Source organism: Chiloscyllium plagiosum, chromosome 15 (assembly GCF_004010195.1).
Source record: "Chiloscyllium plagiosum isolate BGI_BamShark_2017 chromosome 15, ASM401019v2, whole genome shotgun sequence".
Taxonomy (NCBI): Eukaryota; Metazoa; Chordata; class Chondrichthyes; order Orectolobiformes; family Hemiscylliidae; genus Chiloscyllium; species Chiloscyllium plagiosum.
Genome location: NC_057724.1, coordinates 27,880,749 through 27,903,967, shown reverse-complemented (window position 1 = coordinate 27,903,967; position 23,219 = coordinate 27,880,749). Strand labels below are relative to the sequence as shown.

The 23,219-nt window shown below is 39.1% G+C and overlaps 1 protein-coding gene across 2 annotated transcripts in view; it reads right to left on the bottom strand.

Moving 5' to 3' along the window:
- drp2 (dystrophin related protein 2) overlaps window positions 1-23,219 on the bottom strand; it is a 368,975-nt gene that overhangs the window by 249,846 nt on the left and 95,910 nt on the right. Inside the window, exon 2 of one of the 2 annotated variants that reach the window (XM_043704533.1) lies at window positions 18,818-18,910. The exons of the other annotated variant lie outside the window; for it this stretch is intronic. The gene's annotated coding sequence lies outside the window, so the exon portion shown is untranslated. The remainder of the gene's footprint in view (window positions 1-18,817; window positions 18,911-23,219) is intronic. 2 annotated transcript variants of the gene reach the window in all.

The following is a 23,219-nucleotide window of genomic DNA, read 5'->3' as shown; positions in this document are numbered from 1 at the left end:
CAAGGTACTTTTATTTAGCTTATCCCCATTAATGGAATACATAAAGTACTCATGCAGTTAATAATGGTCTAATACAAAGTGACAGTACTCTTCAGACATGTTTTGATTGAAGATATACATTATTTTGGGTTTCCTGACATGTTTTCATTTTAATGTAAAAGCGTCTCTTTCAACATCATGGAGAGCTAAGTATCTCTGCCTGTCAATAGAAATTGACCAGTATGGAGGCACAGCTAATAGCTGGGGGCAACAAATGCTCGGCTGATCATGGGGTCACTTTTTGATTTAGATAGACATTGGGTGAGACAATCAACCTCCTGCTGATCTTGCAGTGGATGGCCTGAACAAATTTGGTGATTGAGCCTCATTAAAATAAAATGTTAAACCTGTCAATGCTAAATGGAAACTTGCCAACAGGAAGACAAGGTGTGAGGTAAGGTAAATAATCCGATATCAGCTCCAGCACATTTAGTTGTGGTGTCTACCTCCACTACTATCATATTAAAGTATGTGGTCACATTCTCTTAAACATGAAATGCCTTGGATCGATTCACAGCCACAGGTCCTTCATATTAGTATTTGTCTAAGTTCATGAGCCCAAGTGTGGAAGGATGCCCACATGACATCCTCAGCAGAAGGTAGGCTCAATTTTAATAAGCAGTAAAGGATTGTTACATAGTCCAATGATGCAGCCCTGTTTGAACCCCAGTTTGCACTGGTATTGGTTCTGTGATGAATCCATTGGTGAGGATTATGGTTTGTATATCATTGTGAAGCAGGTGGAGAATCATCACGAAGCTCTGCAGGCAGCTAAATCTGAGGAGCATATTTTACAATCCCTCATGATTAACAAAGTTGGAAGACCTACTGAGATCAGAAGGCAATGTACACAGGACGGTGCTGTCCTTATAATTTTTTTTTGGATTTGTCGTGCACTGAAAATCATGTCCATTGTGCCTCTTGACAGGCAGAAGCCACTCTGTGCAGCCACTGGGAGGAGATGGTTGAGGAAGATTCTGGTGATGACTTTTCCTGTGATGGACAGTAGGGAAATCCCTCTGTATTTTCCACAGTGAGACCTTTCTCCTGTCTTGAAGACAGTCACCATTACAACACCTTTGAGTTCTCCCACATACTCACTTCCTTCCAGACAAGAATGATGAGGTAATGGATTCATGTCAGGGTTGCCTCTCCATTGTACTGGAACACTTCAGCAGGAATTCCATCTGAGGCAGAGATCCTGTTGTTTTACAGCTGCCAGATGGCTTTTTCAACCTCATAGGAATTTGGAGGTGAGCTGAGATGGCAATGAGTAGTGTGTTGCAAGATAGCATTAATACTCTTCTCCAAATTCCTCACTGGAACACTCCACCCCCAACTCCATGAAACTCCCTGCTGGAGTGCAGATAACCTTTAGGATCAGCAGGAAACAGTTCAACCTTCCACAGCCAACCCAATTGTTTCCCATACATCAGGGTCCTCCTCGTGGTATCAGCAGACATTGACAATCAAATCTACCATCAACTCCAATGCTCCAGTGTAGCTTTCAGATGCCTGAGGAACAGAGTGTTTAAAGGAACAGAGATGTCAAACCCAGTACCTAGCTCATGGTCCACAGAGTCCCCACCCTCCTGTATATATCAGAAACCTGGACCGTGTAGAACAGACATTCAAATCCTTGGAGAGATATCATCAATGCTGCCTTCGCAAAATCCTCCAAATCTACTGGCAGGATAGGTGTACCAATGTGAGTTGCTCTCCCAGACCAGTATTCCCAATATTGAGGCACTGGTAACTTATGGCCAGCTGCAATGGTAGGTCATATTGTCCATATGCCCAACACCACACTCCCTAAACAAGGGCTATACTGTGAGCTCCACAATAATAAGTATTTACCAGGAGGGCAGAGGAAATGATACAAGGAAACCCCAAAAGCCTCCCTAAACAAATGTAACAAAATTGGGCAGCACGGTGGCACAGTGGTTAGCACTGCTGCCTCAAAGCACCAGAGACCCGGGTTCAATTCCTGCCTCAGGCAACTGTCGTGTAAAGTTTGCACATTCTCCCTGTGTCTGCCTGGGTTTCCTCCGGGTGCTCCGGTTTCCTCCCAAAGTCCAAAAATGTGCAGGTTAGGTAAATTGGCCATGCTAAATTGCCCGTAGTGTTGGGTGAGGGGGTAAATGTAGAGGAATGGGTCTGGGTGGGTTGCTCTTTGGAGGGTCAGTGTGGACTTGTTGGGCCGCAGGCCTGTTTCCACACTGTAAGTAATCTGATCTAATCATCATGCTTGCCTTTGAACACAGAAACTAGAGAAGATGCATTGCAAAGATACCAAACACTTTGAATGTCACTTTGAGTGGAGGATGTGGAGTCCAATCACAAGCAGCAGAAAGACATGCAGAATCCAAAATGCCCTATCCATCCACCTCAGAACACACCACCTGTCCCACCTAAGGTAGATTCTGTGCCTCCAACCAGTACAGGGCCCAGCCCACTCCCCTACCGCGTGGAATCAAGTCATCCTCAATGCTGATGGATGAGGATGCCAAATAGAAGAAGAAATTTAATAGTTAGATGCATGAGGGTGTCTTCTGAGAGATCAGACTAACTGAAGGGAAAGTACATGCTACTGCTAGCGACATGGACTTAGCACTACAGCTATAACAACTGTACTGGCTTGCTTTTCCCAGGAATACTCCGTTATGTCCTGATGGGCAGAGGCTATCTTATGATGTTAATTACCCCTTTAAAGTACTGACTGTCTTATACAAGATATTCCATGGAGCCAAACCTCAGGCATGAGGTTGGAAGTACAGAAAACTTGGAACAGCAGGCAGGGGGTAGGTGGGGAAATGTTTGGATGGTATCAGAATTTGTACATAAATAGAAAGAATGGTCACGTTCCTTCAGTTTCCACAAACAACTTTAACAAAATCTTTATCTTAAATGGCTTAGGGTGACATTCATCAATTCTTCTTCTCATTGATGTATTGTTCTTGGTGAAATCATTCTCAAGAATGGAGCTAGCTTTCACATGGAACCTGGTGTCATCCAGCTTTATATTGCACCAAATACTAAAATATATCTCATAAAAGATGGATGCATTTCATTTCTCTTCAGCCTGCAAAGGCATTGGATTTTATCCCAATAGCATATCCAAGGCATTTTCCTCAACTATCTGCTTCCTCAACTCAAGCATCTGCCTGCTTTCTGATCCCAGGCTGAGTTTCTTTTCTCTGAACTGATGAGTCACTTTCTTTCAGTTCTAAGATATTGCTAGTCTCAGATTTTATCTTTCATTCACCCACTGCAGAGATCCAAGGCCACATTTCAAGTTTCAATTTTTTTCTGGTTAGATATCATACTTCTGCCCACTGCAAATTATGTGTCTTATTCCAGACACAGTCCCAGGCCTCCATGATAGAACATAAAACAGTACAGGACAGGAACAGGCACTTCAGCCCACCACATCTTTGCCCACTATGATGCCATTCTAAACTAATCGCATCTGCCTGCACATAGTCCATTCATGTAGCTGTCTAAGTGTCTCTTAAATGTTTCTATTATCTCTGATTCTATCACTTCCCCTGACAGCACATTCCAGGTACCTTCTATGTTTGTGTAAAAAAGCTTTCCTTGCACATCTCCAATAAGTTTTTCCTCTCTCTCTTCAAAAATATAGCCCTAGTGTTTAACATGTCCACCCCAGGGCAAAATTCTCACTATCCACTTGATCCATGCCTCCAAATTTTATATACTTCTATAAGGTTGTCCCCTCAGCCTCTGACACTCTAGCAACAACTAGCCAAGTTTATCCAACCTCTCCATATAGTAATACACTCCAATCCAGGCAACATCCTGCGAAACCTCTTTTGCATCCTCTCTATAGCTTCTACTTCTTCCTATTGTGTGGTGACCAGAACTTCACACGACACTCCAAATGAGGCCTAACTAAAGTTTTATACAGTGGCAACATGACTTGGCAACGTTTATACTCAATGTCTCAAATGATGAAATTAAGCATGCTTACATGCTTTCTTTAATACCTTGTCCACTTATGTTGCCATTTTCAAGGAGCTGAGGATTTGCACCACAAGATACCTCTGTCTATCAATATGCCTAAGATTCCTGCCATTATTGTATATTTTTCACTTGAGTTGACTTCCTGGAATGATTCACTTCACACTTGTCTGGATTAAACTCCACCTGCTGTTTCTCCACCCAATTTTCTAAGTAGCCTATATCCTGCTGTATCCTCTGATAATCTTCCTTACTATCTGCAAGTCCACCATTTTTTGTGTCATCAGCAAACTTACTGACCACATACATTTTCATCAAAATCATTTATATAAATGATAAACAACAGAAGTCCCTGTATTTACCTTGACAAATACCATTGGTCACAGAAGTCTGGTTAGAAAATCACCCCTCCACAATTACACTCTGTCCTCCACGACCGAGACAATTTTGTATCCAACTTGCCAACTTACCATGGATGCCATGTGATCTAATCTTCTGGCCCAGCCTACCATGAGGGACCTTGTTAGATGCTTTAGTAAAGTCCATGTAGACACCATACACTGCCCTACTCTCATCAATTATCTTCATAATTTCCTTAAAAAATACTCAACTAAGTTCATGAGACAAGACCATGCTTAAAGCCATGCTGATTATCCTTAAGAAATCCATTTTTCTCCAAGTGCAAGTAAATCCTGTCCCTAAGAACTTTCTCCAATAATTTCCCTACTCCTGATATAAGGCTATTCTCCGGTCTTCTGGAACCTCACTTGTGGCTAAAGAGGATACAAAGATCTCTTTCAAGACTCTAGCAATCACCTCCATTCCTACCTCAGTATCCTGGGATAGATCCAATCAGGCCTCGGGGACAGATCTACTTTAATACTTTGCAAGACACACAACAATTCATCCTTCGTCATATTGACATTCCCTTCCCAAATCTTACCATGTCCCTCTCCTTGGTGAATACCGACCTGAAGTACTCATTAGGAACTTCATCCACTTCCTTGACTTTCATTGGGTTCCTCTACTCAAACATTGACAAAATGCGAAACCAAAATACTGCAGATGCTGGAAATATGCAATGTAAACAGTAACAATTTCATTAGAACTCAATATTATTATTAATGTTTATAATAATAGAAAGTTATTATTGCCATATATATGTAGTTGTATGTTATGTAACAAAATCCTTGTCTTCATTTGGACATTGTTTGATCCAAAGACAACTTTGCAATTTTTTTTCCAGCTACATATTTATACACATAACTTTCAAATTCTGTTAGTTCTACCACTGATAGTCATTCCATCAGCCACAATACATTTGTCCTCTGAAACTTCATCAACTTCTGTTCATCCTTCTCATCCTTTTGTGCTGCTTTCAAAGGTTTGTGTTGAAACTTCTTCCTTTATATTTTCACCTGCCCTTGAACAAGCCCGCTTTCTTCCTGCCAATGATCATTCATTTCTGCAAAGTGCTCTAAGAGAGTTTTCATTGTATAACAATTACTGTATGAATGAACATTGTTTTATTGCTTAGTCTGAAGAAGCTATTTCGTGAAGGCTACAATAATTGATTGGTTGCTAATAACTGAAGACATTATTTTGTATTGAATTTAATATTTGTCTGATTTAAATTGTTTTATAGAAGTCTTAAATTGCCAGCAGGGTACAGTTCTAAGTGCAGTCTGTTCCCAACATGGAAAGTTTCCAGTCTCTGTGCCCGAAAGTAACAATTCTTCACATCACACATCCAAGCCACGTTAAATTACTGATGGTGCGAATACTTAGAGAAAAAAGTAGAATCAGTCCAAAATTGATCAAAATACAATTTCTAAACCATACCTACCACATGCTTTATTGTGACAAATCTGTGCAATTAAATGATTCTACCTCGTGATTTTTGATGAACTACAAGCCAATTATTCAATTTCTTGACTCCCGAGGGTTAACTTTGAAGTCATGTATCTTTTACATTTCTGTCTGAACATTGTTTTTCCTCTCTAATGGTACATCTTGGTACCTATTCCCCTGTCAAGTTAGTTTAAATTTTCCCCAGTAGCATGAGCTAACAGCCTCTGCGACCTAAAGACATTGCCTTGTTGAGGTTCAACAGATATGGCCTTTTTAGTTCCAACTAATCCCAAAACCAATCTCAAAGTCCCAGGAGTGTAAAGCCCTGCCCCTTGAAGGATCTCTTCAGCCAAACATGCATCTTCTCTACCCTCCCATTTCTGTTCTCACAAGCATGTGGCACTGACAGGAGGCCAATGATTGCCACTTTTGAAGTTTTGATTGCTAGCTTCTTTCTTATGGCTACGAAATCTGTATTAGGACCTTATCTCTCTTACTATCTGTGTTGCTGGTACTGATAAGGACCACGACCTCTGGCTGTTCATTCCCAACAAACTGTGAAATATATTGGATTTTGAAGGGGTTTTGAAACATGCAAGGTTCTGAAAAGGCTTTAGAGGGTAAATGCAGAGCCAGAGTATTGACTGACTTAAATAAACTTTATTAAGTTTAATAATTTAATACAGTTTACGCTTTTACACTAGTTAATAAAACGTGAGTGTTGCTGGCAAGCCCAACATTTGCTGACATCTATAATTGCCCTCAAAGAGACAGTGGTGAACAGACTGAAATGCTATAGTCTGTATGGTGTGGCTAAACCCAGTGAGTTAGGGAACGATTTTAAGTACTATTGCCGAACAGCAATGAAGAAATGGCATGTCAGGATGGGTGTGTAGCTTGGAGGTGGTCTTGCAGGTAATTGCATCCCAATTCTGCCTGTATTCCTCTGGGTGGGGAGGATGCAGATTTAGAAGGTATTGTCAAGCAGGCTAGCTGAGTTGCTACGCTGAAGTGTTTAAATGCTAACCATTATTGCCACTGCAAATCAATTGTAAACATAGTGACTGTTTAAAGTGGTGGGTGTGGTACCAGTCAAGGGGATTCCTTAGTCCTGGATGGTGATGAATTTTTTTGAGTGTTCTTGGAGCTGCATTGGTACAGATGAGTGGAGAGTAATCTATTCCATTCCTGCCTTGTGCCTTACAGATAGACAAAAGGATTTAAAGTGTCAGGATATAAGCCAGTTGACACAGAACAGTAGCTGCTGACCTGCTGTTTTCGCCACAGTATTTTATTTGGCTGGCCCAGTTAAGTTTCTGGTCGATTGTAATACTCAGGATGCTGATGGTGGGCATTTATCAATGACATTGACTGTCAAAGGCAAGTGATTATAATCTTTCTTGGTGGTGATGATCACACCTGGAATGAAACCACATATCAGCCCAAGCATAATGTTCATCATGTTTTGCTGTATTTAGGTATACACTGGTTCCTTATCTGTGAGTTTGAAAGTGGAACTAAACCCTACAATCATCAAAGCACATCTCCAATTCTGACCTTTCTTCAATGTCCTTTGGTACCTTTAACTAACAAATATTTGTTGATTTTATGCTTAAAAGTACCAATTGTGCTAGCCTTTTGAGGGTGTCAATTCCGATTTCAATTCCCCTTTGAATGAAAATATCTTTCTGATTCCACCCTTGAATATACTAGCTCTAGTTTTAAGTTACCCACATTATTATGATTACCCCAACCCCTATGAGAAGATAAGGTTCATCTGTATCTCTGTTACTGGCTGTCCTTATCATTTTAACCACACTGATGAGATCACCCCTTTATTTTCTACAATCAAGTATATACAGGTTACGTTTTGCAACAAAGTAGGGCTGTTAAAGATAAGTTGCTGATAGCCTTGTCTTTATCTTTTAAGTTCCACAAAGATTGTGCTGACAGACTTTCATAAGAGAAAACTTTAATTAGCCACATTTAAAAATAAAATGTACTCCTACTGTATCATTAATATTTCATTCCAAATTAATAGCATAGCATTTAAACCCTGCGCATTTAATTTTGACAGGTCTTTGATGTCTAGTTTCTATTAACTTAATTTGCAAACTAAACTACTTCAGATTAGAATGATTCATTGAGAAGTTATCCTAACAATGCTGTGTCCTCTGAGTTTTGGAAAATGATCTGAGATATAAGTTATCGAAGCAAACACAGGCTTCCTCCGGCTTTTGCATTTCATTTCCTTTCCCTGAATTCCATCTGATTAAAAACTGGAAATTAAAAGTCCAGCGGCCCTTTCAAATTACTGGATCTATCAATTAATCACCAGCGACTTCACTATTACCGTGTTTTTTCAGTGAGTAACTTTTAAAAGCCTGAATTGGGAAGTTAGCAGAAAGGAGGCAGCAAGGTAACAATGGGATACAGTACGATCTTGTTTCATTCTTCAACATTGATAAGGGGTTACACTGGGTTCAGATGCCCACTTAACCTGGCCCAAGACTACATTTTTCTGTGTTTCTAATCTGGCATTAACATTTAAGTTCTTGCAATGCTATAATTGGGTCATAACATAGATTTCCAACTGGCTGGTATCCAATGAAGGGTTGACTCACATTTATATCTATGTTTTTTGACTTCCCCTTCCATGAAATGTTACTGAATGACTGATAAAACTGTATTTCAACAAATAACATGAGTAAGTTGCAGAAAAGCTGCCTTTATGCTAAAGTGGTGATAAATAGGATTATGAAAATCTTCTGAACCTGCAGGCAAATAATGAAGAAGCCCAGCATCCAACCTCCCCTTTAATAGCTACTGAATTGAAGGTGATGATTCATGGAGGACTGTGGAAGCAATGGGATTATTTCCATAGGTTAACAGTGTACCATGGAGGAAGGTGGAAACAGATTGATCCTCACTCTTGTTGGCTACATCAGCCTTATGCTGCCTGTTAGTTGCAATAAATTTATTTTTGCAACAAATGACACAATTTCACTATGCAGTCTTGTGAAGAGCACTTCCCATGGTGGACATTGGACAAGAGCTAGTTGTACTATATTCAGGTGCATGGTTGAGCAGACTATGTTGGCTTGTGAATCATATCAATCATGAAGTTTGCCTTACAGTTTCACTAATGCTATGATTTACTGTACATGTGTACAAGTGTCATTTGTCTGCTTGTTTGATCAGGAATTAGTATATCAAGGATTGTAGAAGTATCAAAGAACTTAGCTGAGAAAAGATTGAAATGGCATGGTGACATGTCAGAGGGCGAGAGAGGAAATGTAAAGCATGGAGTCATGGAGATGGGACTTCCAAGAAAAAAAGAGAATAGTCTAAGACTAAATAGAAGGATACAGTGGCAAGAGACTTAACTACCGAAGGACAGATGAAAAATGGATGACTGGCTGGAAGAGATAGAGTAAGATGATAAAAAAAACAATAAACCACAAGTGAAATGGGAGAACCTCAAAGAAGCTTTGTTTGTTGTTACAGCATTCCCTGAGATTTGGAGTCCCTGTCACTTAATGCTGGTATCAAGGATCAGTGTATGAACATTTCTGAAGCAGCTTGTCTTATTGGCTCCTTTTTGGAACTTCCTCTTTCCACAGAAAACCTAAATGTGTGTTGATGCTCCCAAGATTTCCATTGATATTATGGCTGGCATTGCTTGGAAGGAAAACTCCAGTGCAACAATGACCTCAAACATCTACGTAGCAACATGAAAACAGACAAATGCTGCAGAAATGGCCTCATAACTGCTTAATGAATCTTTTCAATATGCTTTTTAAATTAATGTCTGCACATAGCTGATTGGCTTGCAGCCTTGAATCTCCATTATATATGGGTGCGATTACTGGAAAACTGGATATTTGAAACTAGTGCGAAAGGCAAAACAACATTGCTCTAATTACTCCTGCTTCTCTTTGGCTTCTGAATATCTTCTGGTTTTCATAGGTTAGAAATAATAACACCTCAGACTTGAAAAGGCTAGAGATCTTTGCATACAATAGAGTTTCCCATGCTGCCTGGTTAGAAGATTATGTCCAGTATCTTGGTGCAATTAACTGACATTGGCTAGGTTTTAAAGTCCCAGGAAACATTTACATATACAATTGATTCCTGGCAAATTAATTTCTAGTTCTTTACAAACAATACCTCAATAATGTTCATGCAAGCAGTAATAAGAACAGTGTGCAAATGGGTAATCGGCCAATATCACTATTTTTGGCCAATGACCAGTAAACTGATTCACAAGGGACTTTACAGACAGAACTAACTGGTTAAAAGGTAGTAAGTACATTGGTGCAACTGAATCTGAAAAAACATACCAAACAGAATGCTAAAAGATTAGGCCACTGTTAAGTTGCTCTCATTTTACAAAATCAATGAATTGTACCTGTTCTGCATTTAGAAACATCGGTTTCTTCCAGCCGCTGCCCAGTCTCCCCCAATCACTGATGCGAGTAGCTAACCCTTTCAACAGATTCTGCCAATCTGCAGCAGACTTGATTTCCCCTCCCAACCTCACCAACTGAGTTAGAATGAGGCCTTATGCTCAGCCGATGTCAGGCCTCACTCAACAACAGACATAATCATTCAGGAATCAATCTACAAATTTCTACTTCACAATTTTTTGCCAAGGAATCAAGTTTGTCACAGTCTTGCTGGATTTTTCTGAGGAAATGTACACACTGCATACCATATATTTTCCATATTCACTTAATTTTTTGAGGCTCAAATTGAGTACAGGCAATATCACATGGAGAGTGAAAACGCAATTTCCATAGAGATAGATGCAAATTAAATGTATGATGGAATAATTTTTATGTGAAGCCTATTTGGTAGGAATTGACAGTAATTTTGTTTCACTATCCGTGTCCATAGCAACTCTTTCAAAGTACATTAGCGTGGCAGAAAAAAACATTGTGAAGCAATTACTGAATTAATTCCTTGGATGGATTTAAATTAGCTAATTAAAATTTGGCAAGATAACCAATCTATTGTAATTTTGAAGCAAAAAGAATCCATTGTTGAAAAAAATTCTGTATTTTTGAATAAATATTTAACATATTCTTATACACAACATCCTTTTTCTGTCAGTAGAAGGCATGTGATAGACATAATTTAATGGATTAACCTGAATTATGAGGTCATAGATAAAGTGCATCCATTCTATTGTACTGAGCAATGTCACCACAGATTCAATTCCTTACAATTGTTGAGTTAGCTATTCTTAACTGAAGCAATCATAGAATTACAAAAACTGACAAGCACCCATGAAGTAGGGAGGAGAAGAGCGGCATGGTAGCTCAGTGGTTAGCATTGTTGCCTCACAGTACCAGGGACCCGGGTTCGTTTCCTGCCTCAGGTGACTGTCTGTGTGGAGTTTGCACATTCTCCCTGTGTCTGTGTGGGTTTCCTCCGGGTGCTCCGGTTTCCTCCCTCAGTCCAATGATGTGCAGGTCAGGTGAATTGGCCATGCTAAATTGCCCATAGTGTTACGTGCATTAGTAAGAGGGAAATGGGTCTGGGTGAGTTACTCTTTGGAGGTTCGGCGTGGGCTAAAGGGCCTGTTTTCACACAGTCGGGAATCTAATCTAATCAGAAGGGGGAAGAAAAGAGGTTTCTGTTCCTGATTGCTCTTTATTAACTTGTACACTTGTGAATGCAAAGATGATACAGGATCCCAATTGTAAAACAGCAGTCCACTATCAAGAATTTGTCATAGATGCAAAGTATTCTGAATTGAGGGTTACAAAGAATGGGATCCGACATAGATTGATAATAGGATCCATACTTTTTGACATTTTCATAAATGATTTAGAAGAGCAGCTTCAATTCAATAACACAAAAATAGCAGAGATGGTTACAAAAGTGAAATGGGGAAACACATTAAACAAGCTTGGATCACTTTACAGATTTGGATCTACAACTGGCAGATTCAGTTTAATGCCAATAATTATAAAGTTAGTAATTAAGGACTAAGAAAATATGAGATAAGTCAGAAAATGCTAACCAGAAAAAGTGGCTGGTAGCCAATAGTCATAAATCTCTGAGGACATCAATCCATTTCCTGGCTGCTGTTAAGAAAACTAATCACATGTTAATCTACGTAAAAAGAAGACTAAAGTGTAGCTTTAAAGATGTTATCAATCTGTTGGTTTTCCAAGCTGCATCTGGAGTATCAAATGTTGTTTTAGAAACTTGAGTCTAAGATATTGAACTAAAAAATGATCAGAGAAGCACTGCTGGGATGATTAGGAGACCAGAGGATGAAATGCAAAGACAAATTTGCAAAACTGGGACACAATGACAAGTCTGAGTGGGTGATGATGAATGTATTCAAATTAATAAATCTCAGGATGTAATAGATCATCAGAGATATTTGATTTAACAGTAGATGCAAGACAATATTACTTCATTGTAAAGGTTGGCATTATTTGGAATAAATACCATCTGAAATTATTGCCATTTGAAGGCATTGATGTTAAATATTCATTTGATTCAGTATCACCAGCCACACTCAAAATCAGTCCTCATAATTCAGCTACAATCTAGACTGCACTGTCTTCTGTTAGAATCTGGCTTAAGACCCATTATAAAGAACCCTAATATTTACAGTGACTATTAAAATATGGCACATGGCAACAGATTAATTCTCCTCTTTTTACAGAAAGAAGACAAAAAGCATTCTTATTGAGACAAATAGACCATAATTTGTTTATGACATAATGCACACCAATTAACATTATATAATTTTCACAATGAGACCCATCAATTGTTCTTTGCTCCTTAGTGAAGGAAAAATAATGCAGCAGCTTAATAACTCTTGAAGCGTGAACACAATGTCTCTGGATAATCTTTGAAAGCTAAGCTCTTTCAGACTTTTAAAACAGATATGTTTTTAGCATCTCAGCAAAATCCATCTCCTTTATCTCCTAATTTAATTCCCTTGCATTGCTGAGCTCCATAATTTCAATTTGCCATGTCCTGCATTGATGGAGATTATGACAATGAATAAAATTTGCCAGTTCTGTCATTTTTCCTGCCAAACTGCAAATTTGGCAATAGTATATTCACCTTCCTCATCCAAGTTACTAATGTATTTAGTAAACAATTGTGGATCCAACATTCATACCTGTGGCAGTCTACTAGTTACAGGTCACCATCCTTAGAATACCCTCTTTATGCTACCTCTGTCTTCTATTAGTTAGCCAATCATACTTATCCTTGGCAGTCTGGATAACCACATCTGCTGGAAGTGCTACCTGTTAGAATGGCTTAAATGCTGGGTTTCAGAGCTTGAGCATTGACCAGAGACACAGCAATGCACCCAGACACTGACAGTAAGTGGATAACATGGTTTTAGATGAGGTCACTCTGCAGCTTAAGGAAGAAGGGATACAGGCAGGTTGTCAAGAAATCTCCAGAGTGCTTCCCATTCAGGAAAGTTTCTCTCTGTTGGAAATCTATGACAGTGATTGTTCCTCTGGGAAGTACAGCCACAGGCCAGCTGGACAAGCGGGAGGACAAAGATTGGAAATTAAATAGTGGGAGGAGACTCTAAAGCGGGGAATACATATAGGCTGCAGATGTGACTCCAGGATGGTGCATTGCTCATTGGGCCAGGGATGTCACTCCATGGTTGCAAGGCATTCTGAAGGTGGAAGGGAAACAGTCAGAGATCACGGTTCACATAGATAGCAGTGCGATGGGTAGAAAGAGGGATGATATCCTGCAACATGAATTTAGGGAGCTAGACAGCTGATTGAAAAGCAGGTTGTGATCTCTGAATTACTCCCAGTGCCATGCGAGCATAGTAATAGTCAACAGAGTAAGTGAATGCATGGCTGAAGAGCTGGGTCCATTTCAGTGGAAGTTGATACCTATATAGGTTCAAAAGGTTGCACCTGAACTGGAAAGGGCCCAACATCCTTGCAAAGAGGAATAAGGTAGAGGGTGTTTTGCAAGTGCTTTTGTCAGAGGTTAAACTAATTTGGCAGGGTGATAGGATACAGTTTGATAATCAATAGGGGATGACGCACAGGCAAGTATAAAAAGCAAGCAAAGTCTTTCTGGAAGGCAGTGTTAAAGCATAATGGAACATGGCAAGATTGGATGGCATTTACCTTAATATGGGGAGTCTTGCAAGTAAGGTGGATTAGCAAATGGGAATAAGATATCATTGCTATGACTTGAGAGAGACAAACATGTCTAGAAAGGGACCAATGCATAGAATCTTCAGTCGACATAGGGGGATTATAAAAGCAGAGGTGGTATCGAAATATTGATCGAGCGGTTAATTACTACAATAAGGAAGGATGATATTATGGAAGATTCCTCCAATGAGGCAATATGTGTAAAACACACTAAAACAAAAAAAGAGGGCAATCACATTGCAGGGAATGTAATGTGGACCCCAAACAGTCAGGGACTGATATAAGGTCAGATGTGAAGGTAAATCTCGAACAAATGTGAAAATTATGGTCTAGTAATAGGGGATTTCAATCTCCCCAGTATTAACTGGGATAGACAGTGTAAAAAAAGTTCATAGGTGTAAATTTTTAAAATTATTTTCCACAGACCTTTTTAAGCTAGCACATTGTAAGTCCTACAAGAGGGGGGCAATGTTGGACCTAAGTTTAGGTAATGAAGCCAGGCAAGTGATAGATGTGGCAGTAGCCATAACTCAGTCAGATTTAAGGTAGTTATAGAAAAGGACAAAGATGAACCTGAAGTGAAGGTTCCAAATTGTGGCAACACTGATGTTAATATGGTAAGACAAGATCTGGACATAATGGACTGTGAACAGATTGTTAAAAAGTCTACATTAGTAGAGTGGAAATCACTCAAAAACATGGGCAAAATGAAGGAAAATCAAAAAGGATTTTAGAAGGATATTAGGGGCAAGAAAAGAAAACCAGGAAAAAGTAGGGCCCATTCGGGATCAGAAGTAGCAATCTGTGTTTGGAGCTGAAGGATATAGGCAAGGTTTTAAATGAATACTTTCATCTGCACTCACTATAGAGAAGGACAATGTTGGGATAAAAAATTAAAGAGGGAGAATTTGATAGACTTAAACAAACTAACACTAAGAAAGGGGAGGTATTAGCGGTTTGAGCAGGTTTAAAAGTAGTTAAGTCCCCAGGCCAGGGTGACATGTATCCCAAACTGTTTTGGGAGGCAAAGGGGAAAATTGCAGAGACTTTGACATTAATTTTTAAATCCTCTCTGACTACAGGAGGAGTCCCAGAGGGGTGGAGGATAGCTAAAGATTCGAGGAAGGAGGTGAGGATAAACCAGGAAATTATAGGCCAGTCAGACCTATCAGAAATTATAGGCCAGTCAGACCAATCAGTATAAGGAAAACCATTAGGAAACTATTTAAGGCATAGAATTAATCCTTACATAGAGAAGCAAGGATTAATCAAGGCTAGTTGGCACAGCTTTGTCAGCGGGAAATCAAGACTAACAAATTTGATTAAACTTTTCAAGGAGGTGACTAGGTATGTACATGAGGATAGTGCAGTTTATTTAGCCTATATGGACTTCAGTAAGTCTTTGACAAGGGCTTGACATTCAAGAAAATAACAGTCCATGGGATCCAGGACAATTTGGCAAATGAGAATAAAAATTGGCTTACCATCAGGAGGAAGCGAATGATGTTTGAAGTCTACATTTGCGATTGGAAGCCTGTGTATAGTTCATATTTGAGGTTGGGTTTTTTGCTGCTAGATCAGTAATGATCGAGGCATGAGAGTAGGAGGTATAATCGGTAAGTTTGTAGGTGACACAAAAATTGGTGGTGTGGTAAATAGAAGAAGGAAACTCCTAGACTATAGGATAATATAGATGGGCAGAACAGTGGTAAATGGAATTTAATCCTAAAAAGTCTGAGATGATGCATTTTGGAAGAGCTATCAAGGCAAAGGAATATACAATGAAAGGACCTTAGGAAGCAGAGAAAATGCAATGCATATCCATAGGCAGCAGGAAAGATTAGGAAGTCTTATTGGATACTTGCATTTATTAGTTGAGGCATTGGGTGCAACAACGAAGAGGTTATGACAGTGCTGAATATAATATTAATTAGGCCACAGCTGGAGTACTGTGTACAGTTGTGGTTGGCACACTGTAGAAAGGATATGATTGCAGGAGAGAGTGTACAGAGAAGAGTCATCAGAATGTTAACTGGGCAGGAGGAATTCATCTATGAAGAGGGTGTAGCCAGGTTAGGGGTGTTTTCCTGAGAACAAAGAAGGCCAACCCTAATTGAGATTCAAAAAATTATGAAGTATAAAGATAGAGTAGATATGAAGAAACCTTTCCACTTAGTAGAGGGACAATAACCAGAAGACACAGTTTTAAGGTAAGAAGCTGAAAATTCAGAAGGGATTTGAGGAAGAAAATAGAATTCATCACCAGAAAGAATGGTAGAGGCAGTAATGCTGACAACATTTAAGAAATATTTTAAGCAATTCTTGAAATGACGCAAGATACAATAGAAACAAATCCCCATTTGTTATTTAAAATAGATCACCATGAATACAGAATTATTTACAAGTTAATCTTTCAGACAAACAGGAAATCCATATGTCACTACATCAAAATTGAAAACTCAAAATTAATTAATATTAAAGTATATATAAACACCAAACTATATCTCGCATTTGTGACCAACATTTTTATACCACACACAATACACATTGCATGTGATTCACATGCAGGATGACATGATTACAAATGATTTAAACCTACACTCTACAAGTGCATGATTGATGCAATTATCCCATGAAGGGCCTCCTGCAGGGAACCTGCATTTTTGGACAGCAAATAGATACCGACTCTACTCAGACAGGGCATGATTGCAGCTACTTTGCATTCGTCGGTCACGTTCAGCAAGCACAAGATCATTGAAGGCAATATAGGTCACAATGGCCACTGTGAGTCCCACACATTGAACTTAATACTCCCATCTCTACTGAAACCCACATGGTCCCATTCACCACCTCAAACTATGGAAACATCTCTCATTTTTATCCCCCTGAACTCTGTTGGCACTGTTTGGTAATGCCCACCATCATGATGCACACTCCATCTTTCAAGGTTTTGGGAGTAGATTAGATTAGATTACTTACAGTGTGGCCATCTATAACACCCAGTAGCATCCCATGTTCTTCCATGCATTTCTTACCTTATAGTTTGAATTTCCCTCCTTTCCTGTCCTCATCCCCTCTGTATCCCTGATTACTGCCTCCAATGTTGGTTCTCCCTACATTCCTACCACAACAATGTCCCCCTAACTCAATCCACTGAAACCCAGAACCGACCGTGGCCCATTTCCCAGACTATAGTCAGGTCAACGCCCAATCCTAACCACCCCAAGCAATCTCTGACTGTGCTCTGACTGTTCGTGGACTTACTGGCACTGCCCTTGACTGACTGCAGACTGACAACAGTTCCCCTTGACTTGAATGAGGACTATTCCCTTCAACTTTGAGACATGGCAATTTAGTTGACCTGCAGTGAGTTTGCTGCATAGGCTGCTGTCACATGTTGTAGGTGTGAGATTGACAAAATGCTAGCAAACAGCAACAAGTTCACCTGCTTAACTGATAACTGCTGACAGCCGTGACAAGCTGCTTGGTTTTGTGTCTGTACTAAACTATAAGACAAAACAGAAGTACTGCAAGCTTTTAAAGTGCAGAAGAGGGAAAAGTGCACTAGAAGGCAAATAAATGCAAGGCAAGGTAGAGATGCCTTGAGCATCGATGTAGGTGCAAAGTGAATGAGCATTAATAGAGGAAGCAAGCAGTCCTTGTCCATCCATGATCCAGATGTGTATCCCTGTGCAGTATCCATTGGGACATGCTGATGCTCTCCACAATTCAGCATGGTAGTCAATAGCATTCTGTTAGTGAATTGGAAGTGTGCCATGATAATGTGACGAGACTGGCATATGTCTGATGCTAGTGTCCATGGACATAGGTTCGTGTGCTCACTGTCGATGCAGTGGGCTCTGAGATGTTGCTGCCAGGTGTCCAAGGTAGAGGTCTGGTGGAATAGGTGATGAGCTGGAGTTACCAGGTACCCACTCTGACTTCCACTGGGAATTCCTGATGTTTAGTTTTTTAACCGGTGTGTGGTGGGATGGGAAACTGCATATTAATAAGGCAAGATTAAGTCATAATTGTAGTGATAATGTGCATAATCCCTGATAATATGGCTCTGTACACTCACTAGTGAGAATCTCATTGTGAAGTTTTGGATTTGGCTGGGATATAAGATCTTTCACTCGCAACATCAAGACCATATCCCACATCATTCAGGGCTTGGGGACATTTTGCCCTATGACTCCATGATGCTATAATCTGAATCATAGTTCACAATCAAAAGAAAATCTGACATATGTAATATTGGTTAAACTTTATAACCCAATTATTTCTTTATTATTTTGTTAATATTGATAGAACATTTTTTTCTCTGTTCTTTGGCAGAAGGTTATACCTTTCATTAATTCAGTCAATAAGTGGAAGTCTTGTAACTTGGGCAATGACATCCTCAGAGTTACATGCAAAGAATAATGATGCAGAGGCTATGATCACTTCTGACGTTCACTTCAGGATCCTGCTGGGAGTAGGGAATCTTAGTGCAATCGTTCAATCAAATTTCAAATCATGAAACTGAAGACTTTAATTTCTTTTCTCTCTCATTAAATGAGATATTTATGGGGAATGAAAACACTGCTTTTTTTTGCAAGATAGAAGCATATTCTCTTGGGCTGACTTGAAAGCAAGTACAGCTTACTTAGTTATCTCTTAAGTAATGAACATTTCTTTTTCTTCCTCCACTAGTCCTTCAGGTGACATTGTGGTAATGAAGAAGAAACACATTTAATATACAAAGAACTATAAGTAACAGTAACACTAACCACAGGAGGGCAGACACAGTATGGAATTGCTGACTGAAAGGTTGTGAGGTTCTGCCTTTGATTTCCCTCTTGCTTTTAGTATTCCTGCAGGAGCTAAAGAGACAGAGGAATTTTAGTTTAGTGTATAGTTCCAGTGGTCTTATTAAACCTTTAGATTTTTGGCAATTAAGTATACTTATTGTCCCATTTTGGTTCTCTGTATAGACATATTGCCTCTTTATTAAATTCTTAAAATCCAGCATATAATTCAATATTTAGCAGTTTTGTAAATTAGCAAAAGAATCCACAGTGGACTCTGTTGTGGTAACAAAGCACTTTGCAGAAACACTACCTTATACACGTATTTTGCTTTCTAATTTGTATAATTCCTGCCTTATTCTTTCTCAATGCCTCACACTTTATCTGCACTGTTTGTGTACTTAGCAAAGGTTTGTCATTTTTTCTATCACATCATGCCAGAAAAACCTTTTTGTAAAGCTTTTTGATTATAAAATGGTGTGCCCAAATTTTTGATATTGCATTAAGTGAAGAAAATCCTGTTGCAAAATAAAATATAAACTACAAGCATGATCAAAAAAAGTCCTATGGATTACTGTTCTTAATTTTTCAAATAATTAATTTCTCCTTAGTTGTCAGACAAATTCACTCAACAAGCTATTTTAATTTTATACCTCTTGCTTCTTTAACACAGACAATCATACTGTGAGAATTAATCTTCTAATTCTGTTCATCTAATGTGGTACTTTTTTGCAATTTCCAATCTCTCATAATTTGTGCTATGCTCATCATTTTTAATGATTGGACTCTGTTGCATTGTCTGTAAAGACTCCCAAATAATAAATGATTTCCCATAATGTTACTAAAATTTGCTGTGCATGAGATTAGGCCCTACCTCAATCTTATTCTAGACCTGAACTAGTACCTACACTTAATAGGAGAGTGAAGCAGGAGAAATTAGACTATAAATGTATACTCAGTTCTCTGCTTTTGTCCAAAATATAATACCAGTCACTACATGTGCCAAAATGTATGTCTCCTCACATACAATGGCCCTCTGACTTTTGGAGGAAACAGTAACCCTGATTGGAATACTGATGGGATGAATGAGGAGTCATTATCTATTTTTGTCTTGATTGTACAATGATCACACTGTTAGTATATGGGAACATAAAAAAAAGGAGTGAAAGCAGGCCATTCAGCCCTTCAAGCCTCTTCTGAAATCTGCACAGTTCTGGATATCTTCTCCCTTTGTTCCTCCTTCCTGCATTCCCCTATGCCTTAATTCCATCAATATTTAAAAGTCCATTGATCTTTGTCTTGAATATATTCAACAACTGAGCATTCACAGCTCTCTCGGATAAAATTTTCCAAAGGCTACAAAGTTCTGCAGCCCTTTAAGTGAAGAAAATTCTTCTTATCTTAGTCCTAAACGGCTAATTATTGTTAGCAATGTGACAGCAAGAACTAGTGGCTCATTAATAAGCCATTAATCAGCTTTTCATTAAAAATTGTGACATTAGAAGATATGTAAAAGAGAATAAATGTGAAATTTGCATCCTTCATGGGGTTGTATTGAGGCCAAACCAAATTTTAACATAGGGACTAATTGTGCAAGAGTCATTTATGATTGCATGAGGTATCTGTCTTTCAAGAAAGTCGAACAGCTGAATATGCTGGAAGGTCATTACATGTTCGTTGTTCTGTCCTTTGACACTTTTTTTCAACCACTCGACAAAAAATGCAGGAGTAAAAATAAGTGAATGTTCTTATGAAGGATGCAGCCTTATCAATGGGTGGTCATTAGTGTAAGTCTGGCAATGTGGATTTGGCTCTACTGGAAGTTAGGATCACTTGATTTGCATTTTCATGCATTGTAGGAATTATGAAGTAAAGAGGGAATTGTGTAGGACCCAAGACTAGAAGGATTTGGTTAGTTCTAGTGATATGCAAGTAGGCCAGTGGACCAATTTGCAATGGTCCTGCTGCCAGCCTCACGAGACACATGCAGCATACTCTATTCACTATACGTTCAATAATATGACAGTTCTTTGTACTAATGTTAATAATTGGTAGAAAATGCAGCATGTTCTGTTCTGCTCATATATGCAATGAAGCTTGTCTACAAGTGTTGCGCCTAAATTGTGAACTCTAATTTTCTCTTTACTGCCAATGTACGTGAAGAATCACTGATTTAAATATCATCACACACAACTTCTCAGCATCAATCTCATTAATGTATAATTGCCTGTTGTTTCAGTGATCTGAAACATGAGCAAAACACTTCTCAGCTCAACTATGAGATTGTAGACTTAACAATTTGTCCACAATTCTCATTATCACTGTCAGACAGTGACATTGCAAGAGAATTAAGGATTTCTTGGCTGTCTGGCACCTGACATTTGGACAATCCCCATTAAGGCTCAACCTTTCAATACATTCTGTTGGGGAAATCTTCAAAAAATCTTAGTCAGCATCCAAATGGAAACTTCTGGCATACTGATACTGCCGCCTGCCACATCAGTGCACAGCAGCTCTTGTATGTTACAGAATATTCAGTTCAGTTTTTAGCACATGTTGAAACAGCATCTTTAATGTTGGATTAAATGTAGAATTTTCCTAAACACTATGCATCAATGTAGTGAACTTAGCCTGCTCCCTGTTTTTGCCATTAAGGAGAACATCTCCACTGTGGTAAAAATATGGAAAAAAAGACAGAAACCCAAGTCCAACTCGTTGAACCAACATTTCTCGTATTCTTGGGGATGGACTGTAAGTTGTATATTCGAGGTTCCCACAGGCAGTAGGCCATTTAAGTGGCCAGCTGGCTCCACTGAAACTGGATTTTGGAGTCCTTGAAGTTTGAAACCCAGCATGTGAAGGTTAGACGAGGTAAGAGAAGTGTATTTCTTGTGGATAGCTTGGGTATCCTTTTGAAGAGCCAGAATACCCCTGTGAAAATGGTCCTAGGACATCGTACGGGTGTCAGTCGGGGATAGTTTGCAGGATGGGAGGAGGGGTTAGGTGCTCCTTGGGACTATTAACTGTGGAGAGCTTTTCTCATAAAAAGGTGCTTAAAACTCTTGGAACTGTGCAACCTATCAAGACCTGCCAATAAGTGTCAATAAATACTAAAGTGTGTATTTATGAATGCACTTTTGTCGGTAGAAATTCTGCAATATAGGCTTTTAATATTTTTTCTCCAATGTGAATGTATATTGTGAATACTTAATAATTTGGTATGGAAGGTGAAAAGGAGAAAGGGTGGAAGTAGGAGGTTGGCCTAGGGTTATGAAGATAGGTAGAGGGCATTAGCTTGCACGATGGGACATGGCATCATGGAAAGGAAGAGATGGAAGGAGAGAGATGTGTGGAGTGGTATCAAGAGTATTGCTTAGTTCTTTTCCCCTTTGGAGAGGTTAGGTATCTCTTTAAATTTGATCTTGGAATACCCTTGATAAAGGTAAGAAATCCTTTTAGGGAGGTAAGGCATGCTTTGGGATTGTGAACAGATATGCATATGCATGAAAGGTGCATAAATCAGCTGGAACTGGAAAATGTATGAAGGAACTGTAAAAAATAAGTGCAAATTTAAAAAGAACACTGCTAAGTTTATCAAAGTGTCTGTTCACATAGTATCATTATAGCAATTGTGTTGTCTAACTGATTGCCCAAAATATAATTTTTACATTGGGATGTATACCAAATGTTTGTTGAGATAAGCCATGAAATAGTAATGGTGATACCATTAGTTCCAGCTTTTTCCCAATAGTGACTTCATCAGAGACATGTCAGCATGCCTCCTGGATATGAGGTGAATTGGCATGAAGAAAGAAGGGCAAAAAGTGATTACAGGTATTGGGTGGTTTAACTTGACGTAGGAGATTTTTCCTACCTCTGCTCAACTGACCCAGTAACAAAAATTGAGCCTTGGAGCAGACAATATGGCTACATTTTATATTGGAATCATACTCTGGCACAACTTGGTCCATGAATAGACAGTACCCATGATTTGAGATACCAAGAAGGCTTAGATTCTTAATGCACTTCCTACTGTGAAACTTGGGTCATATAAATAGTGACAGTCCCAATGTGGTCACCTGGCTTTACTGAGTTAATTGTTCACAATCTGTGAACTGGCAGTACTGTCATTTTCCATAATGCTGCTTGGGCCAGGAAGGGGGTTTAAATCAATCCATGCCTCCTGCTCCTGATTGCAACCCAGTAGGTTAGAGATTGAATGCAATTTTGCTTCTATAGCCTCTGTCCTATTTGGCATGAAGGTAATGTCACACAACATGATGGGAATGCGTTTTTATTATAAGGACATGACTTCATCTCCACAAAGACTGTGCAATGGCAATTCCTGTTCATACTGTCTTGGACAGACCTGTCTGTATTAGAT